Here is a 23,890-nt window from a genome sequence, read left to right on the forward strand (position 1 = left end):
AGGTCTCTTTCCACCCCTCCTCTCTTGCTGATGAATGTCACAATGGAAGCCTTAGAGCGAGCACCTTCTAAGACCCTTTGACAGGTGGGAAGAGAGGAGGCGAGAGAGGAGAACCAAAACTAGCTTTTAAACGGGCTCCAAAGTGCCCGGCGCAAGTGGAAACAACTTCTATGTAGTTTAAGCCGCCACGAGGACCCCAAGACCGCAGCTCTCCCACACCCGCTGCCCGAATAACTGGCCCTTTGTGCTTCCCTAATCCATGCAGCAGATTGTAAAGCAGAAAAACTGCTCCCAGCGAAATGCTGCTTCCAGTCCAGACCAGGCTGGGAAACCACCGGGACCTTCCATCAATCACGCCCGCTTGCAGTGAGGGACACTCTCCAGATTTTTAAACTACCTTCACAACCCACCATCCCCCAACTTTTCAGTGACACAAGCCCTGCCTTTTGCCGTTGAGTCAACAGAACCTCGAATGTTCCAGGCTTCCAGGCGGCCCTCGCTCCTGTTTCTTGAGGGGAAAGAGAAACTTCCCGGGGACGAGATACGGCCTGCGGCCGGCCCTGCACAGAGCGGAGGGGAGAGACACAAGCCTGGACGCTAGGGACCCCCGGGCTCTGCAGCCCCATCGGCCCGGGGCCCACGGCGCGTGCGTTGCGCGTGCGTTTGCGGGAGGTTGTGCCTGGCGTAGGGCGAGCCGGGCGGGCTGCACAGAGGCCGTGTCCGCTGCGCTCCGAGCGGCTGCCCCGGGGCTGGTCAGCGGCCACCAGGGACCGAGCGCCGAGCCCACTCGGGCCTCTGCGGTGGCTCTTTTACGGCTCCACACGACACGTGTTTTTCTTTTTTTCATTTGAAAGGTTTTTTTAAAAATTGTGATAAAATATACATAACCTAAAAGTTTTGACCATTTTAAGTGAACAATTACACTCACAACGTCTGAAAAACTTTTACATCCCCCCAAACAGAAACTGCCCCCATGAAACACTAAATCCCCATTCCCACCTCCCTTCGGCCCCTGGTAACCTCTCATGGACTCTGTCGCTATAAACTTGCCTATGCTAGGTGCCTCATGTAAGTGGAATCATACAACAGCTGTTCTTTTGTATCTGACTTATTTCACTTAACAGACACTTGTTTCTTATTAATGAGTCTACAGTCCAAACACTACTACCATGCTACTTGGCTGGATTTCTCGTAAGGAATTCTGAATAATGGTGTCCAGAATCAGGAGACAGAACAAGATCACAAAGACGCGAGCGTGGAGAGAAACTAGATTCGAGCTTCCTCTGCAAGGCGCGGAAGGATAGCGCTCGGCCGGAAGGGGTCCCCGCATGCGCAGAAGCAAGTCTGACAGCGGAGGGCGGGTGCGGCGGGGCGAGAGGAAGCCGGTGGAGAAGACTCAATTTGCCTAGGCTTGCAGTGAGTGTTGTCGTCTCCCACATGGTCTAGCGGTTAGGATTCCTGGTTTTCACCCAGGCGGCCCGGGTTCGACTCCCGGTGTGGGAACGCTAAGCCTTTTGAGGGGGGGAAGTTAACTTAAGTCCCCTCTTAATTTAGGAGAAGACTAGTGTTTTTTAGAAAACCCTGTAACTGCATTTCAGTAGCAGCTGGGAGAGGTCGAGGCCGGAGAGAGTCAAGTCTGCCCTGGAACCAGCTTGAGAACACAGCCAACACAAACCCGGTCGGCTGGCTGGAGCAGGCGGTAAGGAGGTAACTCGAAAGAGTGCGAAGTTAGCTTTTGAAATAAGCCTTTAAACCTGAGGAGCAGGGAGCCAACCGGTCCCGTGCTAAGATACATGTTTCAGCTGGTTTTTCTGCGTAATTTCTCCTTGTACTGTGAATATGGAGCAAATGACCAAAAAGTGCTCTTTGAAAAAAAAGAAGACACATTGTAGGACATTATAGGGCTTTTAAGCTGCCTAAAGCTATTCCTTTGAGAAGGACAGCAAGATTTCCAGAAAACAACATATCATTAAAGGGCAGAGTGGTTCAGTGTGCAATCTACTGTGTTTGCGATCCAAAGGACTCACTAAACCAGTTATTGCGGGGTGGGGGTGGGGCAGAAGAAAAAGAAAATTAGGTTATTACAAATACCGAGGAGTGAGGCAATGGCAAAAGCAACACTTTCTTCTCACGCCCTAACATATTTATTTGACACATTCTGTTTAAAAAATTTCAAGAATTCATGATATGCTCAATAAGATCTCTAGAGTTAGAAATCTTAGTACTGATGTGTGACAAGACAGTTTACAACTGTTACCCAAATAAGTGCCTCCTCTGCTGTGCTCATTTGTCTTGCTTACCTCTCCAAACATTTGCCATTAGGAAAAACCTCCAGGCATTTAGAAGTCACACTTCTTTCCCACTGGTGTTGAACTCAGAAGCGTCCCCGATTGTTCCCAGACTGCCTTTTACACTGAGAAATGTCTGTGAAAAAGACTTGGCATCCATGTGACTTTGAAATGTGCTCCCTTTTTAAAGTCCTTTGGGATTTTTCAGGGGCACGAAAATGTCATCCTTCATGGGAAAAACACTAGGATAAATCTATGCTTATTCAAAATTCCTAATAAGGAGCTTAGGGGAGCAATTGATCATCAGCAGGTAATCTGCATTTCTTGAATCCAGTAGGACAGAAATGATAAGAAAATAAAAAGTCTAATAATAATAGGCAGTATTTATTGAGCACATACAGGATGAATGCTTTAAGCACCGTTTAAAATGTTATGTCTCTATCCGCCAGAGGCCCAGTAGGAAACTGATGATTCTTAATGAGTTTAATCAAGGTACATTTAGGTTTTACTTAGGGTCTAGGAAAACAACAAGGAATAATGCTAGTCCTCAGGGCTCCTGGGCCTAAAATGAGTAAGGGAGTTGGGGTGGCTGATGGAGAGGGCTGCCACTGAGGAGCTGTGGGTTTTGTTTGTCTTAACACTTGTTTTCATAGGGCAGGTGAATTCATAAACATGAAGGCTGTTAAATCTATGCATCCTATGAATTGCTCATTTCCATAAAACAGATTTGTGGCCTCACAAAGTTGACAAAAGCTTCCTTCGGGTACATACGATACTTAAGAGACCCAGAGCAGAGTAGATACTTCTACAGACAAGTACTTAATAAAATGAGAGTGTGATTTTATGGAAACATGGTTCCTTGAGGTCTATTTGGCATTTCTTAAAGCCTTGTATTTTCACAAAACATTTTGCCATAACTTTCATTAATCATCGTCATAATCAGTCTTTAGATGCATAGACTATTTGAGTTGCAGATGCCCTTTGCAGTCATTTAATCGAGCCCTTCACTTTACCCTTGAAGCATGGGTCCGGGACTGTTTGCCTCTGATTCCCTAGTATTGGACTTTAGACTCTATCCCTCAAAATGGAATTTTGCATAGTGTCCTGGACAGATACCAGTCCTTCCAAAACCCGGCTTCAGGAAAGGGGATAGGGTGCAGAGAAGGTGAATTTGAAAAATTCTGTTGTATCTCACTTTCGATTAGTGTTCACAGGATAGCTACATGAACACAGTTGTAACAATTTTTCTATTTGAAATGTTGAGGTTTTTAAAAATTTTTATTTTATTTTATTTGGTCTTTTTTGTTTGTTTGTTTTTGGAAGGGAAGGTAATTAGGTTTCTTTATTTTAATGGCAGTACTGGGATTGAACCCATGACCTGAGGCATGCGAAGCATGCACTCTACCATTGAGCTATACCCAACCCCACCCTTTTGTAAAATTCAAATATTTTCTAGAGAGTGATGATCTTCATTTGGGTTATTTGAACTAGTCATAGGTTTTCAACATGCTTCCATTTTTGCATATGGTCATAAACTCTGAGCGAGCGAGTCTGCATAGAGATCCCTTGGTGCCCACCTACATGTGTATATAGAGTAACATAGATTTGCATGTGTGTTCCCTCAGAGGTACGTGCTACATGCAAAAAATTTCCTAAATAATCACAACATTAAAACTTCGTATTATGACAAGAAAGGGAAGGCAAATGTGAATTTTAACTCACCTACGTTGTAAAACTGAAGAACTTGGAAAAACACTGAATACTTGGAAAATCACTGGAACAAATAATCAAAAAATCAATTTGCAAACCTCTAGAAGACCACAGGGTACTGGGTAATCATCCTACATAGCTTTGTGAAAAACAAAGCTTACCAGGTGAATCTAATTTCCTTTTGTCACAGAGTGACAGGCTTGGTAGATGTAGGGAGCAGTCAAGATAATCCATCCTGACTGAAGAAACCTTGAAATTTTGTTCTGTGTTGGGTACTCCTGAAGAAAGTGTAGGTAAGGCTATTGCTGTCTGGCAGTGACACATTCAAACCCAAGTTCAGAGCTCAGTTTCACCCAGATAGGCAACCCACCCTCATTCTAGGCAGAAATGACCTTGTCCTTCCCAAGTCTCTACTGCCTGGGTTCCTTTTTTTTTTTTTTTAATGTTATTCAGATTTTCTTTGTGCATATTACTTCATCTCTCTGTTCCTCAGTTTCCTAGACCCTAAGATGGGGATACCAATTGGACCTACCTTATAAAGTTGTGAAGATTAGATAAGATAATGGATATAAGCTGCTTGGCTCAGTTTAGGGCCAATGACCATTGGGTGCCGTCATTACCACCATCATCATTGTCATCATTATCATGTTGAATTCCTCTTTCTCTACCTCTCATTGCAACGTTAAACCTGATCATTTCTACCTCTTCAGTGCTGCCCAGGTATGTTCTTACCTATTTCTCCTGCCCCTGTTCTGGTTCAGATCATCTTGGTCCCTGGATTATTGCACCAGACACCAAACTGGTTTCTCTGACCCCCATCTCACCCATCTTCTCTATCTCACATCATACTGCCCGTCCTAGCACAGAGCTGAGGGTGCTGCCCCCGCACCTGTACCTTCAGGGCTTTGGCCTGCCATGTGCTCCCAACCTACCTTTGCAACCTACTCCTACCTCTTCCCTCCATGCACCCCAGATGCCAGGTAATTTCTCACTGTGCCCTGTATCTGGCCTCTGCTCAATTTTCCCTCTACTGAAATGCTCTTGTGCCCTTTCTCTAAATGTCTGCATCTTATCCACCCTTTAAGGCTTAATTCAAATGTCTGGTTCTTCACGTAGCATCCCTTACCTCTCCTGCTGGGAGATGCCTGATGGGAATTTCTTCTAATTCCCCTTAGCATCTTGTGTACGTGTCTTCTGATGCTAACCTCTAACTTCAGGTCTTAGCTTAGATGTTACTTCCTCCAGAAGCCTCTCCTGCCTCACTGACACGGGGGGAGATGCTTGCTCTGCACAATTCCCTCTCGTTGTATTTACCACACTTGCCACGGCCCTCCCTAGACCGCATGCTCCAAGGCCAGTTCCCTGCCCACAGTAAATACTTAATAAACATGCATTGAGGGAATGTGTGAGCCGGACAAGGACTGTATTGTCCCCAGGAACATCTTAGGTTCCAAGTTACAGAAAGCCACTGGATCTAGTTCAGGCCTGAGAGAGAATGCTTGGCTTATATAACCAAACTGTGGAAAGTGGAGTGGTGTGGCTGGCCTCGGGGACAACCAGAACCAGTGTTCCCTCTCTGTCTGTCCGTGTGTCAGATTTATTCTCACCTACTATGGACCAGCTGTTTCCACATGGCAGGGATCCGGATACCACCAGCTCCGTACTCATTGCTCACAGCTCCCCCAACCAAGAGGGAAGGTCTTTCTTTTTGTAGTTTCTGTGGGAAAGTGCTGGGGAGGAACATGGCCTTCCTCGGGCCCCGTGCCCTCCCGATGGTTGATGCATGTGGGGTATTATGATTGGCAGCCTTCATTAGAACCACGTGGTGGAGAGGAAGGAGGAACAGGTTTTAAAATTAAGCCAAGGAAATTAAATATTGGTGATGGTTTCACAACTTTGTGAATATACTAAAACCCCCCTGAATGTAAAAGGCTGAATTTTATAGTATATGAATTATATCTCAATTTAAGAAAGAAAAAAAATTAAGCCAGAAATAAAATATCACTGGCAAAATAATCATTTTTATATTCCTTTTATTTGAGCTGCTCATTTATCCAGCACATATTTATAGGCAGCTGGTATGCGCCAGCACCATTTAGATTTACATTTTAGTTGGGGAATCTTCCACACACACAAAAACACATGAATAAGGTAAGAAGTCTGGGTTTCATTCTAAATGTGATGGGAAAACTCTGGAGGTTTAAGCAGAGGCTGGGTTCTACTTCCAAGATGAGACTCCCTGGATTTGAGGGGCTTTGAGAGTCTTCTGGCCAGGTTCTCTGTTTGTGGTCAGCACCGACTGCACTTTTATAGGAAGATGAGAATGTTTAACAGGTCTTTGAGATGGCTTCCATAACCTCTTTTCAGAATTTGGCAACTTTGTCATAAAATAAAGCTTCCTTATAGACTAAACCAAATCACATTATACTTTGCTTTCAGCCCGTATTTCTGGAGTTAGCCAAACTGCAATATTTGGAGACACAGTCCCCAGGACTGCCCTCACTTTGGACATGGTCTGCAAGTTTGGGGGGTTGCCAAAACCATGCTCGGGGTTGGTAATGTGCTGGAAGAACCCACAGAACTCACTGAAAGCTGAGGTATCCACAATTAGGGTTTATAACAGGAAAAGGACACAGATTGAAATCAGCCAATGGAAGAGGCATATGGCAGAGTCTGGGAGGGTCCCAAGTGCTAGTTTTCTGTTGTTCTCTCTCCCCGTGGAGCCAGGATGTGTTACCCTCCCAGGATTGATGGGTGACAACATGCATGGAATACTGCCAACCAGGGACACCCACCTGAGTTTTTATTGGGGCTTCATTATGTAGGCATGATTAATTCATTGATTGCCCATGTGGTTGAACTCTTCCTGTAGGCTGCCTGATAACATGTGAGCCAAAGCCCCTACCCTAAGTCACATAGTTGGTCTTTCTGGCTTGGCCAGCTCCACCCTAAAGCTATCAAGTATGGCCAGCGCCTGCCCTAAACAAAGACACTCCTCTCAGGTATGACATCGATTACTTCCCAGAAGCCAAGGGTAAGGCCAGACCTCTCTTTGGGCAAGGCCGCATTCTTCACTACACAGCATTTTTTTCTAGTTTTCTTCTCAATGGAAAAGGAGAAGAGATGGGATTGGTTATTGCCACAAACTGTTTACCAAAACGTTAAGTAAGTGCTCAGGGCACCAGCTCATGATGGCTCTGACCTCTCCTCCATCTTTTTCCCTAAGGGGAAGTTCCAGAAGGAGGGATCAGGAGAGGCTGTGGGGTACCCCACATCACAGTCTGACCTTTAAATGGAAACAGTGGGCCTTTGGGGGAGTGTCTGGTGCTGGGGGTTTCTGTCTCATCAGAACTGCAGTTAGCTTGATGGATGTCACCTGCATTAGGATTTTCACTGGAAGCGCCAAAGCAAAAATTGCAGAATTGCGTGCAGAAAATGGAGGGCTGTCAGGATTTTGTCCGGATCTTGCAGCATCTGACAGAGGACTTGGGGAGTCCACCTTGTTCTTATCAGGGAACCCCTATCTCCACCCTCAGTGGGTTTTAGCTATGTTGGCCCAACACCTGCAGCAGTCTGTATGCGTCACCTTTGACCCTGACTCTTTCATTATGTATAAACTTAGCAAGTCCATTTGCCAAATGCAGAGAGACCCACCATTTATTTTTTGCCTCTGGGTGACTCTGTTCAGTCAGTGCTGTTTTCCATTCTAAGCTCTAATACAGGAGATGCCAGGGAGTAGGGTGAGGTGTGCAGAGGAAGGCAGGAGATTTTGTAAGCATCAAATGTGTTCATTGAGTCTGAGGTGGGAACAGTGAATCTGACAGTTATCAGAAGCTAAAGTAATTTTCCATGACCTGTGCTTGTTAATGTCCTGATTGGGGTTAATAGATTCAAGGGAGGCAGAGAGAGCGCTGCACTAAGGGAAGTGAAGGAGGAATAATCAGAATTTGGCAACAGCTCAGCGGTGGGGTGTGAAAGGAAGGGATGATTCTTTGACAACCCCAAGATGATAAGCATCCCCAGAGAGACAGAGAAGTGGGGCAGAGAGAATGAAATGTGTCTCCTCTGACAAATTTGAGGCACTGCTGGGACATCTAAATGGAGCAAATGAAGAGTGCAGGCAATTCAGGCTGGAACACCTGCGAAAGCAGACCCCTCGGGGGGGCAATTGTCATTTTCAGGCAAATAAGAGTCTTCGGGGTTTGGGGTTTTCGGTTTTCTCACTGAATGGTGCCTGGCAGTTGCCAGCAGTGGGGTCTTGCAGAGAGGGTGTGCGCTTGGGAGGATGTGACAGATTCTGTCGTGTACCTGGCCAGTAGTGACAGACACAAACTTTGGTACATAGACCTCTAGCCCAGCAGTGACACTTCTCAAGGGCATCGAATGTGCACTGCGCAGCTCAGAGGGCCTCTGGTCCTCTGTGGTCATCATGGATTTGATATTTACCATGATAATTTTCTGGCAGATGGCTGTAAAATGTCTTGAGGAAGGTGTGACTTTTTCCAAGTTGAGCAAAGGTATATATAAGCTGGCAGAGGCTCTAGGCTGCTTGTTAGGCTGTCTTTCAAAAAAAAAAAAAAAAAAGTCTTGGTTAATAAAGCCTGCAAATTTTCCAGTCCCTTCTGATCTTGTTACATTATGGGGGAAGAATCAGTCAAAGACTTTGAGCTGCAAATTATTTTATAAACTGGGTACCTTCATGTTTGCTGCATTTGTTGCACATGCTTTGTGTGTGATTGTGGGACCCACTGAAAAGCTGACTTGATACAAATTTCATGGAAAACTGTTTAGCGTGTAATACATATCGAGAGCCATAAAGATGCTTCTTCCTTTTATCTGGTAATTTTACTTTTAGAAATTGACATCAAGGGAAGAATCAGAGAAGAGCAAAGATACAGATTGATGAACAAGGCAGTTTTTTCCCTTACAGCATCATCTATCATTAAAAAATACTCAAAATGATAACAAGATCCTATAACAGGAGAATGAACGAACACATGGTACATCCATATGGTGGAATATTGTACAGCTGATTATTTGCAGCCAAGATGATCTAATGACACAGGAAAAAGCAGAATTGTAAACTCTGTCCAACTTTGTATGGAAAGAAATATACACACATACATAAACACAGGAAGGAAATACACCAAAAAGTTAACAGTGGCTATTTCTGAATGGTACGGTTACATTTAATTTTTTTCCTTATACTTATTTCAGTTTTCCAAATTATGTTTGAAAGTGGTATATAATTACTTTCCTAGTCAGGAACTTTTCCCCCAAAATAAATCCATATGGCTTGGGAGTCTGTGTTGAGTGGCATGAGATGTTCTATAATGTGTTCCCAGTTTCAGAGCTGTCCAACCTTTTGAAAGCTTCTGTTTGGCGCTTTCACACTTTAAATGTAGGTTCTGGGCTGATCCCTGCAGTGGGCTGGGCTGAAGGGACAAGGGTCCGGGCCCACAAACTGCCCCTTCGTGCCCTCACCCAGGGTGCCCTGGGTAGTCCCCCTTCTCACTGGAGAACAAAACCTGGATGCCCTCGGTCTTGCACAGGAAATGCTGTTTTATCTGTTAAGTGACGTTCTCTTAGTTAACCAAGATTGTCCATTAGCCATTCACTGTGAGCTCTTTTCTAGCATCTAAAGACTTTTTAAGTGCTTAACCCAGATCCCATTAGCCTTCCCCATCTGGTAATTTCTCTCTCGTCGGAGTGCTGCTTTTCTTTACTGCTCTTTTACAAATGAAAATCTGAGTGTTTAAAAAAATTTTTTTATTATAGTTGATTTACAATGTTGTGTTAGTTTTTGGTGTACAGCATAGTGATTCAGTTATACGTAAAAATTGTTTTTCATATTCCTTTTCACTATAGGTTATTTCAAACTATTGAATATAGTTCCCTGTGCTATACAGTAGGACCTTGTTATTTATCTATTTTATATGTAGTAGTTTGTATCTGCTAATCCCAAACTCCTAATTTACCCCTCTGCCTCTTCCCTTTCAGTAACCATGTTTTTTTCTATGGCTGTGAGCTAGTTTCTGTTTTGTAAATAAGTTCATTTGTGTCATTTTTTTAGATTCCACATATAAGTGACATCATTTGACATTTGTCTTTCTCTGACTTACTTCACTCAGTAGATAATCTCTAGGTCCACGGAGTGTTGTTTTTTTTTTTTTTAATTGTTTTCAGGTGGATTTCTGATCTGCTGGGTATGGAAACCCCTGGGAGATTTATCAAAATGAAATTTCATATCAAGAATCACAATAATTTGAATTCTTAGCTGAGGGTTAGCCGAAATAATGGCTACTTTCATAAGCTGGGAAGAGGTCAATGTCAGGTATGACAAATAAAACAGTAAAAAGAGATAATAGAATTCATTCCATGTTAGACTTAGCAGTAATAAAAGCATAATAACTTGGATATTTAGAGAGAGCACTCTATTTTTCAAACATGATCTTCTGAGGATGTGATATAAATATACATAGACATGTATATATGTAGAAAACCATTCTGCTTCCAAGAAGGTTAGACCCCTCCCCACCAAGAGTTCATAAATCTCCAGTCTCCAATGACTCTTTTCCTCAGATTGAGTCCTCCAAGGGGCAAAGAGACCTATGGGGAAGAGGGTGTGACTACAGCTCTCCTCTCACATAAATGAGTATTAACATTTAAATATTTAGCGGCTTCTTATGAATCTACAATTATTTCAAAATAAAAAGTTAAAAGAAATTAAGTGAGAACAAGAAACATTAGGAGCCTAAGGACTAAAGATTCGTTATAATGACTTTGGCCACCATCCCTAGGTGCACGACACAGAGGTAGTTAGATGCTGGTGAAGGGAGGGTAACTGGCTTGGGAGTAGTGGGTAGAGGGGATGCAGAGAGACCAGAAGAGACAGCCTAGGGTTTTATTGTTCTGCCAGCAGACAGAGGAAGCAATAGTAGTATTTCTGTGAATACTTGGGGTGGGGCGGGGGGGAGTGGTATGACAAGGGGAAGGATAATGTTGGTTGGTTGTATGGGTTTTTTGTTTTGTTTTGGCTGTTTATTTTTAATTTTTTTAAAATTTCATTTACTTCCTTATTATTTTTTTTGAAGGAGGGAGGTAATTAGGTTTATTTATTTTTTTAATGGAGGTACTAGGGATTGAACCCAGGACCCCATGCATGTTGAGCATGTGCCTTACCACTGAGCTATCCCCTCCCCTCTGGGCTGTTTAGTTTTAGATGACTAGGTATAGACACAGGGGTAGATGCATTGCTGTTGAACTCCAGTGTAGACACACGAGGTCCTCTGTCTTTTGCTCACCACCAACTGCTTGCTTGTTCCACCCAGGGCTGAGTTAGGTCAAACAAGGTCAACAGTTCCTGGGGATGTTCTGGGGTCAAGTGTGCAGCTAATGGAAGAGTCTTTTTTAAGTTGGTGTCATGGATTCATTCTCCACCTTCTGCGTGGGCCACAAGCCACTGATGAATGAAATGATCTCAGCGACCAGATGCAGTGCACCTGGGGGCGATGTTACCTCAACAACTCTGTTCGCCCTGGATGCTGAAGCTAGACCCAGCCTTCTCTGGCGAGATTCCCAATTGGTCAAAATTTTTTAAAAGCTAGCAGTTCTGGTCAAAGAACTGTGGCTGCTTCCATGAGCCTTTTTGAGCACAAAAGCTGGTTCTGTGCAGGAAGGGGTTGCCCAGCGCACAGCTCTGAACAGAGCTTCTCCAAAATCCTTTCCACTTTGCCTCGTAACTGGAGCCCATGTTCCCTTTCTGGGAAGAACACTGTGGACAATTCCCTGTACATAGAGAGCTGGCTCCATTTCCCAGCAATTCCACGAAGTTCTCGCTATGTGATGGTAAAAACGGAGCAACCTAAACATCTCCGAAGCACTGGGATCTGAAACAGAGAGCAGCTGGGGCACTGGTGACAAGAAACAGAGTCCCACTTTTCAGCAGAGAGTTTTTAGAATTTAGAGTAAATATGGCACCGAGGGTTTGATCACAGTGATTGCTTCAGCGTAGGACCTGTGGGGATATTAGCAGGTCCCCAAACATTCTGAATTTCTCATCAAAGCTTGGCAGACTGCGTAAGCTTTCTTTATTTTGTCATCTGTAATCATGTGCAAACAGCTACTAGTTTTACAGAGAAATAAAGCTGGGAGGTGAATCAAATAGCTTGGGTTACAGCTTCAACTTGACACAGGGCTTAGAATTGATTCTACTGCCAATATGTGACTTTGGGGGGAAATTCTGTATTTTCTTCAAATACTAGTTCTTCAAGTAAAAACCAGTAGAAAATGCAATGCCCATGTGATCAGGTCAATGGAAGTGTGAACAAACCAATATAAAGGTGCCCAGTAGGCACTCTAAGACCCTTCCTCTTCGGTCCCTCCTCCTCCTCCTCCTGCTGTTCATCCCCTTTTCTTGTCTCTAGAGCTGTGACTTTCAAACTTTTTATGGCTGAAACTTCTAAAACATTCAAATAAATATGTATGTAGATGCCAGGCAAAGAAAACTGATAAAACCCCGAAGCTGCTTACAAAGGAAGTGCTTGCTTTGTCCCACCTTCTTTTCTTTGGAAGAAGTTTCCAGCAATTTTAAGTGCCTTGGGGATGGCCTTTCTCCTTTACTGGGAGACCCTGGGGGGAGTGCAGGCGCATGATCGGAATGGATCGCTGGCCACTTCCATCCTCCCCATCTTTCACTACCCCTTCTCCTTCCCAGATCTAGGTAACTGAAATCCTCCCAGGGAGGGCTCCAGTGTGTTTTGGGTTGAAATTAATGCATCTTGGGCAGGAGTTCTTTTCATTTTGGCATTTTCTCGGATGAACTCACTTTCTGGAGGGAAGGCAGGGCTAGGTATGTGAGGGCGCTTCCTAAGCCCGAGACTTGACTGGCTTGTATCGGAAAGTGGGGAGGTGCTTCGTGCGCACAACCCTTTACTTGGGTTTGTGTGTTTGCCAGATTTTTACCCACACCTGGAAAAGATGCATGGAATTAGGTCTGCTGGTGCAAGAAGGGGGTCAACGGGTAAATCACAGCTTGGCTGTGACCGCGGCTCTAGTAGGGCTCCTGCTAGGGGTGCCTCTACCTCCGGAGGTTAGGTGGCCTGGGCACGAGGCTGTCCTCAGAGGGCTCGCAGATGGGCAGGAACGCCAGCCCCCACCTCGGGCTCCCATGAGGTTCCAGCTGGTGTGCTCCCCTCCATGTGACTTGCCCTGTCCCTGCCCCTGCCCCCTTCTCCTGTTGGCTCACAGTTTCCTCTTCAGCAGGACTATCGGGAGCCTTGCGAGAAGTGGCACATTCCTCCCTCCCAGGGAGGAGGAACATCCAAGGGCTGGGAAAAGGGCTTCTCTCCCTTTCTGTGGCTCTGATTATAGACTCCTGGGTCTGGAGGGTGAGGACATCCTGGAGTCCTGCCCTGAGCCGGGAGTCGGCATGTACAGTAGTGCTTTCAAGATCTTAGTCATCAGTAAACAGAGCTATTATGTTCTGGGTCTGGTGTGTTCTCTCTTCTGCTGGGCGGCCTGTGGTTGCCATGGATATGGCTTTGTCTTTGGAGGCCTATAACCAAGGAGGATTTAAGTAAATCCTCATGGGTCAATATTTCCATAAAACCAAAAAGAAAAAGAAAAAAAAAAAAAAGAAAAGAAAAGGAGAAAATAAAGAAGAAAAACTTTCTTAAACAACTCCAAGAAACTCTTAAAACAGTTCTGAAATCATCACCAAAGCAACAACAAAGCCCTCAGTCTTGCCAGAACCTATAGGTTCACACATTGTTAAGAAGTACTCAGAATTAGAAAGATGAGACCCCTTTAATGGCTCTGACTGCAGCCAAAGGAAAATGAAGCTATTTCCCAGTTGAGTGTTTTGGACACTATACAGTTACATTCTCTTTTTCTTGCGAGTGCTTATTTTTCAGAATGCTTCTTGATTTGGCATTTCTAAGATGTGTCATATTCCAGCACATAAACGAACCTGGGTTTCAGGCAAACAGTAGTTATTTCCATCTGACACGGGGGATTCAGTGACATTTGGTAATGACTATGGAAGATGGGTAAATTGAATTAAGAAGGCTAAAAAAAGGAAAGAAAGAAAGAGAGAGAGAAAGTCTCAGTCCTGCGCAGCAACCAAAGAGCTCCTGTGTCTTTGTTTGAAAACACATGCACCCTCTCCTGGGATTCCTCACAAGTCACTCGGGAGAAAGCTACTGTCGCCTGGTAAAGCAGAGGTCAGGGAGCTGGGGAGCAGCCACAGCCCCACCATGCTTTGGTTCTTTACTCAAGAGCTTCATCCTTTTTAATGGGCTGCTCTTTGTGGGTGTTTCTTTGTGTTTCCAGGGACCACACTGCCTTGGCCAGGGAAGCAAGCTGTGAATTCTGAGCTGGGGACTGCAGCCGAGGTGTCCACAGCTGGGAAAGGCTGCTTCCATAGCGGAGTCCTTCCAGTATCATGCGAGGCCCCTCCCCTCACAGTAACAACCCGGGGTTTTGTCATCCATCCCACTTGCTTCTCTGTCTATTGTCGTTGGCGGCAAGACACTTGCAATAAAGAAATTGTGCCTGAGCTGCAGTTACACAGGAGGGATCTCTTTCACTGAAGTGGGACAAAAAGTGATGTTAATTTCCTTTCTGTGTGCTTGAGTTTTCATGTGTTTGTACTTAATACCAGCTTAATCCACAGTCTCTCCATGCTTGCCTGCCTCAGGAGTTCTCCCCAATCCTGCCTGTGAAGTCACCTGGCAATCGCTGAACTCCCTGAGTGGAAGATTAGGAGACACTTGCTCTGGCTCTAAGTGCTCGGATGTAAAGCCCTTTGTGATGGTCAGGAACAGAGAGGGCAGGAACGCGGCTGGCTGGGTGACATCAGGGTCAGTAGGCTTGCCTGGATGAGGAAGGGAAGCTCACGCGTGAACTGTCTCTGGCAGGTCCTGGGAGAAATGCCCTGCCCCCAGGCCAGCCTGCCCTCATCACCAACCACCAGCTGCCCAGGAGGCCAAGGTGGTGTTCTGTGGTGGTGGGCCAGTGAGGGGAGACCCAGCTTCTCCATTTGAAGAGGCCAGTTATAGGGTGAGTCTGGGAGCCCTAAGAAAACTCTGGGGTGTGAGAAGGAGTCCCTAGATAGATAGCTGCTGGGTTCTCTGAACCACCTCCTTAGATTCTCAAGGGAATTTTGACTCCCAGAGCTTCCATATAGTTCCTCCACGACCACCACCAGATGGGAGTGATTTCACGGAAAAGCCAGGGCTACCCCGATTCTTACTTGACCCCAGGCTGTGAGAGATCATTTTGATTTGGATTAAAAGGAGTTTGCTGATTTTCCAAGTTAGTAAACGGAATAGAGGGATGTCTGCAATTTGGAGTTGAGGATGACTCTGAAATGACCCCAGGAAGGTTATAAGGTTCACCGTATCTGTACGAGGACAAAAAAAAAAAAAAAAAAAAAAAAAAAAAAATCACAAGGAAGAAAAGGAAGAGGCAGCTAAAAGAGCCAACGTGGCGGTGGGGGAAGGCTGCTGTAGCTCTGATTTTAAATGAACACCAACAAAAGATGGAAGGAGGGGCATGTAATGAAGGGTGCCACAAAAGAATAGCAGGAATCTGTATATTAGTGTCAGGAAAAGCTGAAGTCCAGAATATGCTAAGACTTGTGAAATAGCAGCTGACATGAGAATAATACTCCATGGTTTGTGAAGCATTTTCATGTAAATGATCACGTGGATCCTCACAATAATCCTTGTGGGGTGGGAGGGGGAGGAGTTATTGTCCTCAGCGTGTGGGGGTACTTCTCAGAGGCAGAGCTGGGATTTGAGCCCAGAGCATCTCAGGCCAAATGCTGGGTCTTTCCATCACCCCACATCACTTTTTCTGTTACACTGCTCAGAAGTATATTTAGAGAAAGATGGGGCTGGGCCATGCTTAGGGAGATAGGTGACAGGAAGCAAAACAATCCTTAAAGGCTAGAACCAATTTCCCAAGATGAATGAGACCTTCAAGGAGAGTTGAATTCTCTAAGCCTAGGGGTGGGCATTGTAGTTGGCTGTTTCCAAAAGGACCTGAATTTCTCCTGCATGGCACTTACTCTAGAAATTACTTGCTGAGTATCTGTGTTCTCCACTAGACTTAGTTTCTTGAAGGCAGGGACCATGGCCATCCTGTCCATCCTGGTCTGGCCATTGACTGCCCAGTCAATGAATGAATAACTGATCACAGATCTGTCAGGAATTTCTGGAAAATTATGGGAAGTATGCCACAGAGAGAGGCATGATTTACAAAAATGAGAACAGGTAGACTCTAGAGGCTACTTACCAATTAGCTGATATTAGTCTCCAAGGCATTTAGATTCATTTCAAAGATAAAATCGAGGCCCAAAGCCATAAAATGAGTCACATGAGCCCATCTCAGTCATCCCAGAGACCTGATCAGAACCTTTGTTTTGGGTCACTCAAGGCTAAGTTGAGGCCATCTGGGCTACAACATCCTAAATGTGGAAAGAAATGGCATCAAGGCAAGAATCTTCCTTTTTAGACTCTTGGTTCTGCTTTAGGATGAGCTGTTCTATTAAGTAGTGAGTCTTAGAAAAGGAAGTTTTATTTATTTATTTTTCCTGTGGAGATACTGGGGATTGAACCCAGGACCTCGTACATGCTGAGCTATACCCTACCCCCTCCCCAGAAGAGGAAGTTTTACTTTCTGCTTGTGCTAGAAGGTACATATTTTAGAGAATTTAGAAGAGGATACGTTTAACACTAAAGTTTAGCGAAGCTTTCAATTGTCAATGCCTATCGTCATCACCATAATCACCACACATCCAAGTGTAAACAGAGGCAGAGCCCTCTCTAAAGGACCCTGAGATCATGAGGGCCTGGGTGCAGTTGAAACAGATGTTCAGAGAATTCTTAAGCTCCTCTCTCCTTGGGAAAGACATTGGTTAAGGGTAGGCCTCTCGTTTCCTCTTTTCCTGACCCTCAGGCCCGCCTTTCCAACTTCATGTGTGGACTTTTGAGGGCTGGGAGGAGGCTGAGCAGATGCATCTCATGCGTTTCCTCCTTAGTCGTGTCACTGTAGCCAACAAGGGTTGTCCATTTGCCCCTCAGCACACTCAGCATGTTCCCATCCCCAGGCATTGGCATCTGTTGTTCCCTCTTCTGGAATTCTTCCCCAGATCTTTATCCCCACAACTGGCATGGTGTCCTTCAAGCCTCTGCTCAATCAGTCTCTCCTGGGAGAGGCCTGCCTGGCCCACCTCCTGTTGTGTTTTCTTCATAGCGCGTTCATCACAATGTGAGCCAACTTATTCTTCTCCCTGTCCTAGCTCCCCTTCTCCTTCTCTCTCCTTCCTAGGTCTTCCTGGTTTTCTTCGGCGCCTGTCTCCCCCACTAAAACGGGAGCTCTGGGAGGCAGGGACCTCGTCTGTCTTACTCTCCGATGCATCCTCAGTGCCTATGCTGGCACCTAAGCAGGGGCTCTACCTACACTTGTCACATGAACAAGTCGACTCTCCCATCTTTTTTCTTGGCTGCTTCCATTGAGAAAGCTGAGGGACACTAAGGTCATCTATTTTCAACAAATGGTAAATGGAGACCACTGCAAAGCACTTTGATGCTGGTAAAGAGTATTCATGCTTGAGGGGGGTCTCTGATAACCTGAAAACAATCCACAGAGACAGACTCAGATCACAAGTTCTGGAGGCATCCTTAAAACCTGAAGGAACCACGCTCGGTGTTGGTGCAGGTAAATGAAACCTCAGGGAAAGCTGAGAAAAAGGAATGGGGTGAATTCCACCTGGGAATGTAAAAAAGCACTGCTGGCTGGAGATAAGCCTGCTCAGGATCCCTTAAAATAATCCTTTACTCATACTGTGTTGTGCTACCTGATCAGTGCCCGTGGTTAAGAGCGAGGTTGGAAGGAGCTACGAGCAGCCAAGGAGAGGCAGCAGAGAGAGGCGGGAAGTCCTGCCTCAGTGCTCCCATTTCTGCCAATTTTACTGGATGATGGGGATGAGGGGTGGAGAGGGGTTGGGGGGGAAAGCAGCATAACCCCTCTTTATTGCAGCTTGGCAAAACTGGGACGGTACTGCTGACTTTCTTAGTGGGGAAGGTAGGAAAGGGTAAGGCTATCAGGTCATCTGATAGACCCCAAATAACAGTCAATTAAACAAGATAGAAAGTGTTTTCTCCCACAGAATCTTCTGAGCCTAAGGAATCCAGGCCAGCACGGCAGCCATGGAGTCATTGACCTGATTGCCTTCAACTTTGTTGTTCTGCCATTGTTGGAATATTGCCCTCATCTGCAGGGTGGACACTGCCTCATCCACATTTAAGCCAGAAAAGAGAAAGAAGAGGAAAGCATTCACCTTTCAAGCTCACCATCAGGAAGCCGCACACATACCATACATATTCTGGTGGCTAGAACTTTGTCTCATGGCCGTACCTCAGCGCAAAGGAGTCTGGGAAATGTGGGCTTCAACCAGGGTGGCTGTGTCCCAACTAAACAGTCTACAACCATGAGGAAAAGGAGTATCAGGAGATAGTTAGCATCTCTGCCGTAGGTGACTGGAGGAAATATGGCACAATGCCTCATAAGAACACTGTCAGATCTCCTTTGCAACTGCCCCAGGGGAGGAAAATCAAAGAATTGAGAGCCTCTCTGCAGAGCAAGGAACTGCATAGATTTAGATAAACAGATTAATGGAAATTTATTCCTGGAAAGAGTATGAAGACTAGCGATAATAAACAAGGCATGATAGTGCCATAAAACAGAATTGGAGCAATTCTGAAATCCTCATCAGAATGTAGTGGCTACCAGGTAATTTACCTAATCAGTCAGAGTATTGCCTCCTGCTCCCACACCCACCACTTAGAATGAACAATAAAACAGGTCCACTGTGGGGTCTAGATCTAGAAATACTGGAATGTAAGCTCTACAGATAATAAATTTGTGGCGGGCACTTACTCATCCAGTGCACAATTACTAGAAACTTACCCAGAGCATCATGCTGTACTATGGGGGTGGGGCAGTTCTGCTCTTGAGAATGAGAGGTATGTTCCTCAAGAGTTCAATGGTGGGGGTAGGTATAGCTCAGTGGGAAAGCACATGAATTGCATGCACAAGGTTCTGGGTTTAATCCGCAGTACCTCCATTAAAAAACAATTTCTACAATATCTGCCTATGAGTTCATTCATTTATTCACTTAATAAATATTTATTGAACATCTTATTATGAGTCAGACTAATTGTGAAAGGGCTGAGACATATTGATAAAAAGCTAAACAAGTTTCCTGCCCTCAGAGTGCTCATCCTAGTGTGAGAAAAAAGACAGGAAAGAAGCAAGCAGGTGAATAAACAGGACACTGTGCAGAGATAAATATTAGGAAGGAACCAGATAGAGTGATGACAGAGCACTTGGGCAGTGAATAGGAGGCTCAAGGAGGGCCTTTTTGAGTTGATGACATTTAAGCTGAAAATCTAAAGAATAAGCTGCCAGTCATAAAAGGAGCCAGATGAGGAGAGGGGAACAGAGCTTGGTGTGTTAGTGGCACAGCAAGGAGGACCAGTGTGGCTGGAGTGTCCTGAGTGAGGGGAGAGGAAGGCAAGATGAGACTGAGAGGAGAAGACTGGTCCCAGAGACTTTCTGGAAGGTGAGGAGCTTGAGCTGGTCCTTGGAGGACAGATGAGCTCTAAGGGTGAGAGAGGAGGAAACATTTTCAAAGTAGGGTGAGCAGGGTAACTGCAGGCTCAGGGTAGTAGATAAGAAGAGTTCATATTGGGAGTAGTGAGAGAGAAGGCTGGAAAGGGAACCTGGGGAAAGTTTTGGAAGGTCTTAAAGGCCAAGGAGCTTGAATTTTCAAAGATAACGTGCAGCCATTTGAGCAGGAGTGAAATGTGATCCAAATGTGGTTGTAGATTTTCTTCGTGTTACACCAAGACTTCTCTGTCTTGGTACTATTGATGCTTGGGGCTGGATCATTCTTTGTGGTGAAGGGCTTTCCTGTGCTTTGTAGGATGTTTAGCAGCATCCCTGGTCTCTAGTTGCCAGTAGCACCCCTCTAAGCATGACAACCAAAAATATCCCCTATATTGCCAAATGCTCCCCAGGGAGCAAAATTCCTCCTGGTTGAGAACCAGTGTTTTTTTTTTTTTAAATTGGTTTATTTTTATGTTTTTTTTTTTTTTAAACAGAATTTTGGATCTGAAGTATCCTGGTCATTGACTTTGCTCCTTTCACTATAATTGTGTGGACATAGGAACTGGAAATTTAAGTAGTAGAAAGGCCACCTTAGTTCTAGTTACTGAATATTATTTGGCTCCATTTTAAGAAAAGCTTATGCAAAGTTTGTACAAATAAGGTTTAATTCACTCTAAAGCGAGGCTTTGAAAGCCCTAAGGGATCTTTCTTCCACACTTCACATTAACATTTCTGCTGTTCGTACAGTATGTACCTGTCTTTGCAGGTAAGTACTTTAAGGCAGCACCTGAATTTGGGAGGTGGGAGAGGTGAGGCACAGAGGAAAGGGCCTCTTCCCAAAGAGGAGATGAGTATATTGAGCTGAAAAATAAACACTAAGGAGGATTGTGATTTTTTTTTTTCTTGATGCTCCTAAGTTTATTTTTTTAATTTTTAATTTTGTTATTTTAATCTTTATTGGGATATAGTTGATTTACAATGTGTTAGTTTCTGCACATTGTACAGCAAAGTGATTCAGTTATACACATATATGTATTATTTTTCATATTCTATTCCATTCCTGGTTTATTACAAGATATTGAAAATAATTCCCTGTGCTATACAGTAGGGCTTTATTGTTTATCTATTTTACATATAGTAGTTTGTACCTGCTAATCCCAAACTTCTAATTTATCCCTCCCCCTACCTTCCCCTTTGGGAACCGTAAGTTTGTTTTCTATGTCTGTGAGTCTCTTTATGTTTTGTAAATAATTTCATTTGTATCATATTTTAGATTCCATATCTACGTGATATCATATAATATTTGTCTTTCTCGGTCTGACTTACTTCACTTAGTATGATAATCTCTAGGTCCATCCATGTGCTGCCAATGGCATTATTTCATTCTTATGGCTGAGTAGTATTCCATTGTATAAATATACCACGGCTTCTTTATCCAATCATTTGTCAATGGACATTTAGGTTGCTTCCATATCTTGGCTATTGTAAACAGTGCTGCTATGAACAATGGAGAGCATGTATCTTTTTTTTTTTTTTAATGGAACTAATTTTATTTAGAGCACAGAGCACAGGCACACAAATGATCTGGTGTTCCCAATCTCTCCTGTCTGTCTTTTTGAATTAGAGTTTTCTCCAGATAGGTGCCCAGGAGTGGGATTGCTGGGTCATATAGAGGTCCCTACATTTAAATTAGCTTTGTGGGAACACTTTGGGATTAAAAAAATCCCCTAATTAACATACTATATTCTTTCATTGCTTCCCTTCTCCTCTAGATGATACTTGAGAGATATGCCAGAGAATATGAAGAAATTCAGAAATGTTTTAAAAAAATCTATCTTCCTAAGTCTTTAAAGTAATGCATTGGGTTGAATAGTGTCCCAAAGTTCGTGTCCACTTGGAATCTCAGATCTGGAACTAGTCTTTGCAGGTGCATTTAGTTACTATGAGAGCATGCTGGATTAAAGTGGATCCCAAACCCAATGAATGATGTCCTTTGAGGAGAGCAGAGGACACAGAGATGCACGCACTGAGAAGAAGGCCACGTGGAGATGGAGGCGGAGGTTGGAGGGACGAATCTACAAGACCTGGGATGGCCGGAGCCGCCAGAAGCTAAGAGGAGCAAGGAAATATCCCCCGAAAGCTTTGGACAGAGCTCCTTGATTTTAAGCTTCTAGCCTCCAGAACTGTGAGGGAATAAACTTCTGTTGTTTTAAGCCATCCAGTTTGTGGCAATTTGTAGTAATTGCAGCCCTAGGAAACTAATACAAATGGTAATATTATAATTGCTTTTAGTTTTTTATTAACCCAAGCTTTAGTGCCTGAAACACCCTGCTTTTCAGAACTGGCATTGACTTGTAGCAAAAGGTTGGCTTTGCCCCGTGCTTGGCCACCACTGGATTGGCTTCAAACAAAAGGCCACTCAGTTCAGTTCCCACTGCACCAAAAACAACCACCAAAAATTCAGTGCCAGGAACAGGTTTCCCACCAGAAGCCTGCACGTGGCAGTAATGCCGCCTTCAGACCAAATTCCAAGGCGGGAGGGTTGGGCAGCCTCTGTGGTGGTGGGTAATGGCTCCCGGTCTCCTAAATAAAGGTTAGTGACCTCGCCAGGCAAGATGTCACAACCCTAAATTAAAAGGGAAAGGGGGAGGCTACTGGTCAGATCCCTGAGGAAAACATGGGGAGGTGAGTCAGTGGCTGATGGGTGTGGGAACAGGAGGGAGAGCTGAAGAGAGAGGGGCCGGGGGGCTGGGGTGGGAGTTGGAGGGGAGACGCTGTGTATCTGAGGTGGGGGAGAGAATGAGAAACAGGACAGCTGAATCTTTTCAAGAGGAGAGGGAAATGATCTTAATTTACCATAGGCCAAAACAAAAAAGGAAGATTACACAACATCGTTAATGACAGTGTTTCTGTCACTCACCCTGATGGTAGTAATTATGTCTATTATGCAGATTTGGTGGTTGAGGTGCTGTCCTGCCAGCCTGCTCCTGCGGGGATTCATGGTGGTGGTGGGGCGGCGGTTAGCATCACCAAATAGAGCCTGTGGGTCTGGAAGCTGTCATTTATAATCCAGCAAACACACAGAGTCTCTTATAAAATCAGCTCTTCAAATAACCTAAAACAGGTAGACGTTTTCTCCTCCTTTAAGCCATGTCTTTCCTGTGTCCTGTGTTTATTTGCTAGCTGTTAGGGAGGATAGAGGTTTGCCAGGCTTGATTTTTAGCCAAAAAAAAAAAAAAAAGTTTGCATATACATTTTTATTTTTCTTTATTTCTTTTGCATATACATTTTTAGAGGAGAAAGAAGTGAATGTATTGCTTGTCTAGAGAACAACTCAGAAATGTATCCAAATTTTAGGTGAGGGATGAGGGGGTGGTGTGGTGGGTGTTGGGTTGGGAGTAAATGATTCCTGGGGCAGCCAGGGAGCAAACATTGCTGCTGTTGGTATCTGGAAACATTTGCCTCATTCAAAAACGTTTATTCAGCACCTACTGTGTATCAAGCACTGGTTTAGAGGCTTTGGATATAGAAATGATTTTTTGAAAGGTCTACTATTCAGTCTAAAGATTGATGATTAAATGATTCATTCATTCATCATACAGTTATTAAGTCTCTTCCGTGTGATCGAGATTGTTCTAGCACTTAGGGTACACCAAGCAGATGAAGGTATTGCCTTCTCTGGGTGAAACAGAGGAGTCACTGTCTAGTGGATGGCGGAGGCATCCCTTCCTGGAAGAGTCAGGAAGCTTTCTCAGCGCGATTACCTGTAAAAACTTGGAAGACGCTCAGGAGGGACTGCTGACTGTTCTTTCAATCATGACTTTAAACTTCTGTGAAGTTTCTGTGTGGTGATCATCACCATTACATTTCCTAGTAACTCAAAAGTGACCTGGCCCAGTAAACACAGCCTCTCTACAGAGGACACTTTAAAACGACGTGTTTTGTTTTTTTGTTTTTTGTTACCCATCTTCTCAGCCTATGTGCTTCCACTGTGCAAACTGGTCCACCCTCCATGTGTCAACTTCTTCCTGCTCCCTGATGACCCCAGATGACCCCTGAGCTCCAAGCCCTCTGTCTACCTCTGGCTGGACGTGTCTGCTTCCCAGACACGGTGACCGGTGTCTCGCAAACACCTTGCCCAGCTTGGAGCCCTCTGACATCCCACCCCACCCTCCCTTCACACTCAGTCCTCTGAACTGTGTCCTCGTCTCCAC

General features: G+C 44.6%; 1 long non-coding RNA gene and 1 other non-coding gene across 3 annotated transcripts; both read left to right on the top strand.

Annotated features, from left to right (window-relative positions):
• The first annotated feature begins 1,355 nt into the window (after positions 1 to 1,355).
• On the top strand, positions 1,356 to 22,285 carry LOC123615774 (uncharacterized). Of its 2 annotated transcripts, none has more exons than XR_012511712.1 (2): positions 1,356 to 1,707; positions 21,449 to 22,285. It is a non-coding gene; the product is annotated as an uncharacterized LOC123615774 (long non-coding RNA). The 2 variants fall into 2 exon arrangements; XR_006723457.2 differs by having other exon boundaries at positions 1,356 to 1,699.
• TRNAE-UUC (transfer RNA glutamic acid (anticodon UUC)) lies at positions 1,432 to 1,503 on the top strand. The gene has a single exon. It is a non-coding gene; the product is annotated as a tRNA-Glu (tRNA).
• Positions 22,286 to 23,890: the final 1,605 nt, after the last annotated feature.

Source organism: Camelus bactrianus, chromosome 14, assembly GCF_048773025.1.
Source record: "Camelus bactrianus isolate YW-2024 breed Bactrian camel chromosome 14, ASM4877302v1, whole genome shotgun sequence".
Classification (NCBI taxonomy): Eukaryota; Metazoa; Chordata; class Mammalia; order Artiodactyla; family Camelidae; genus Camelus; species Camelus bactrianus.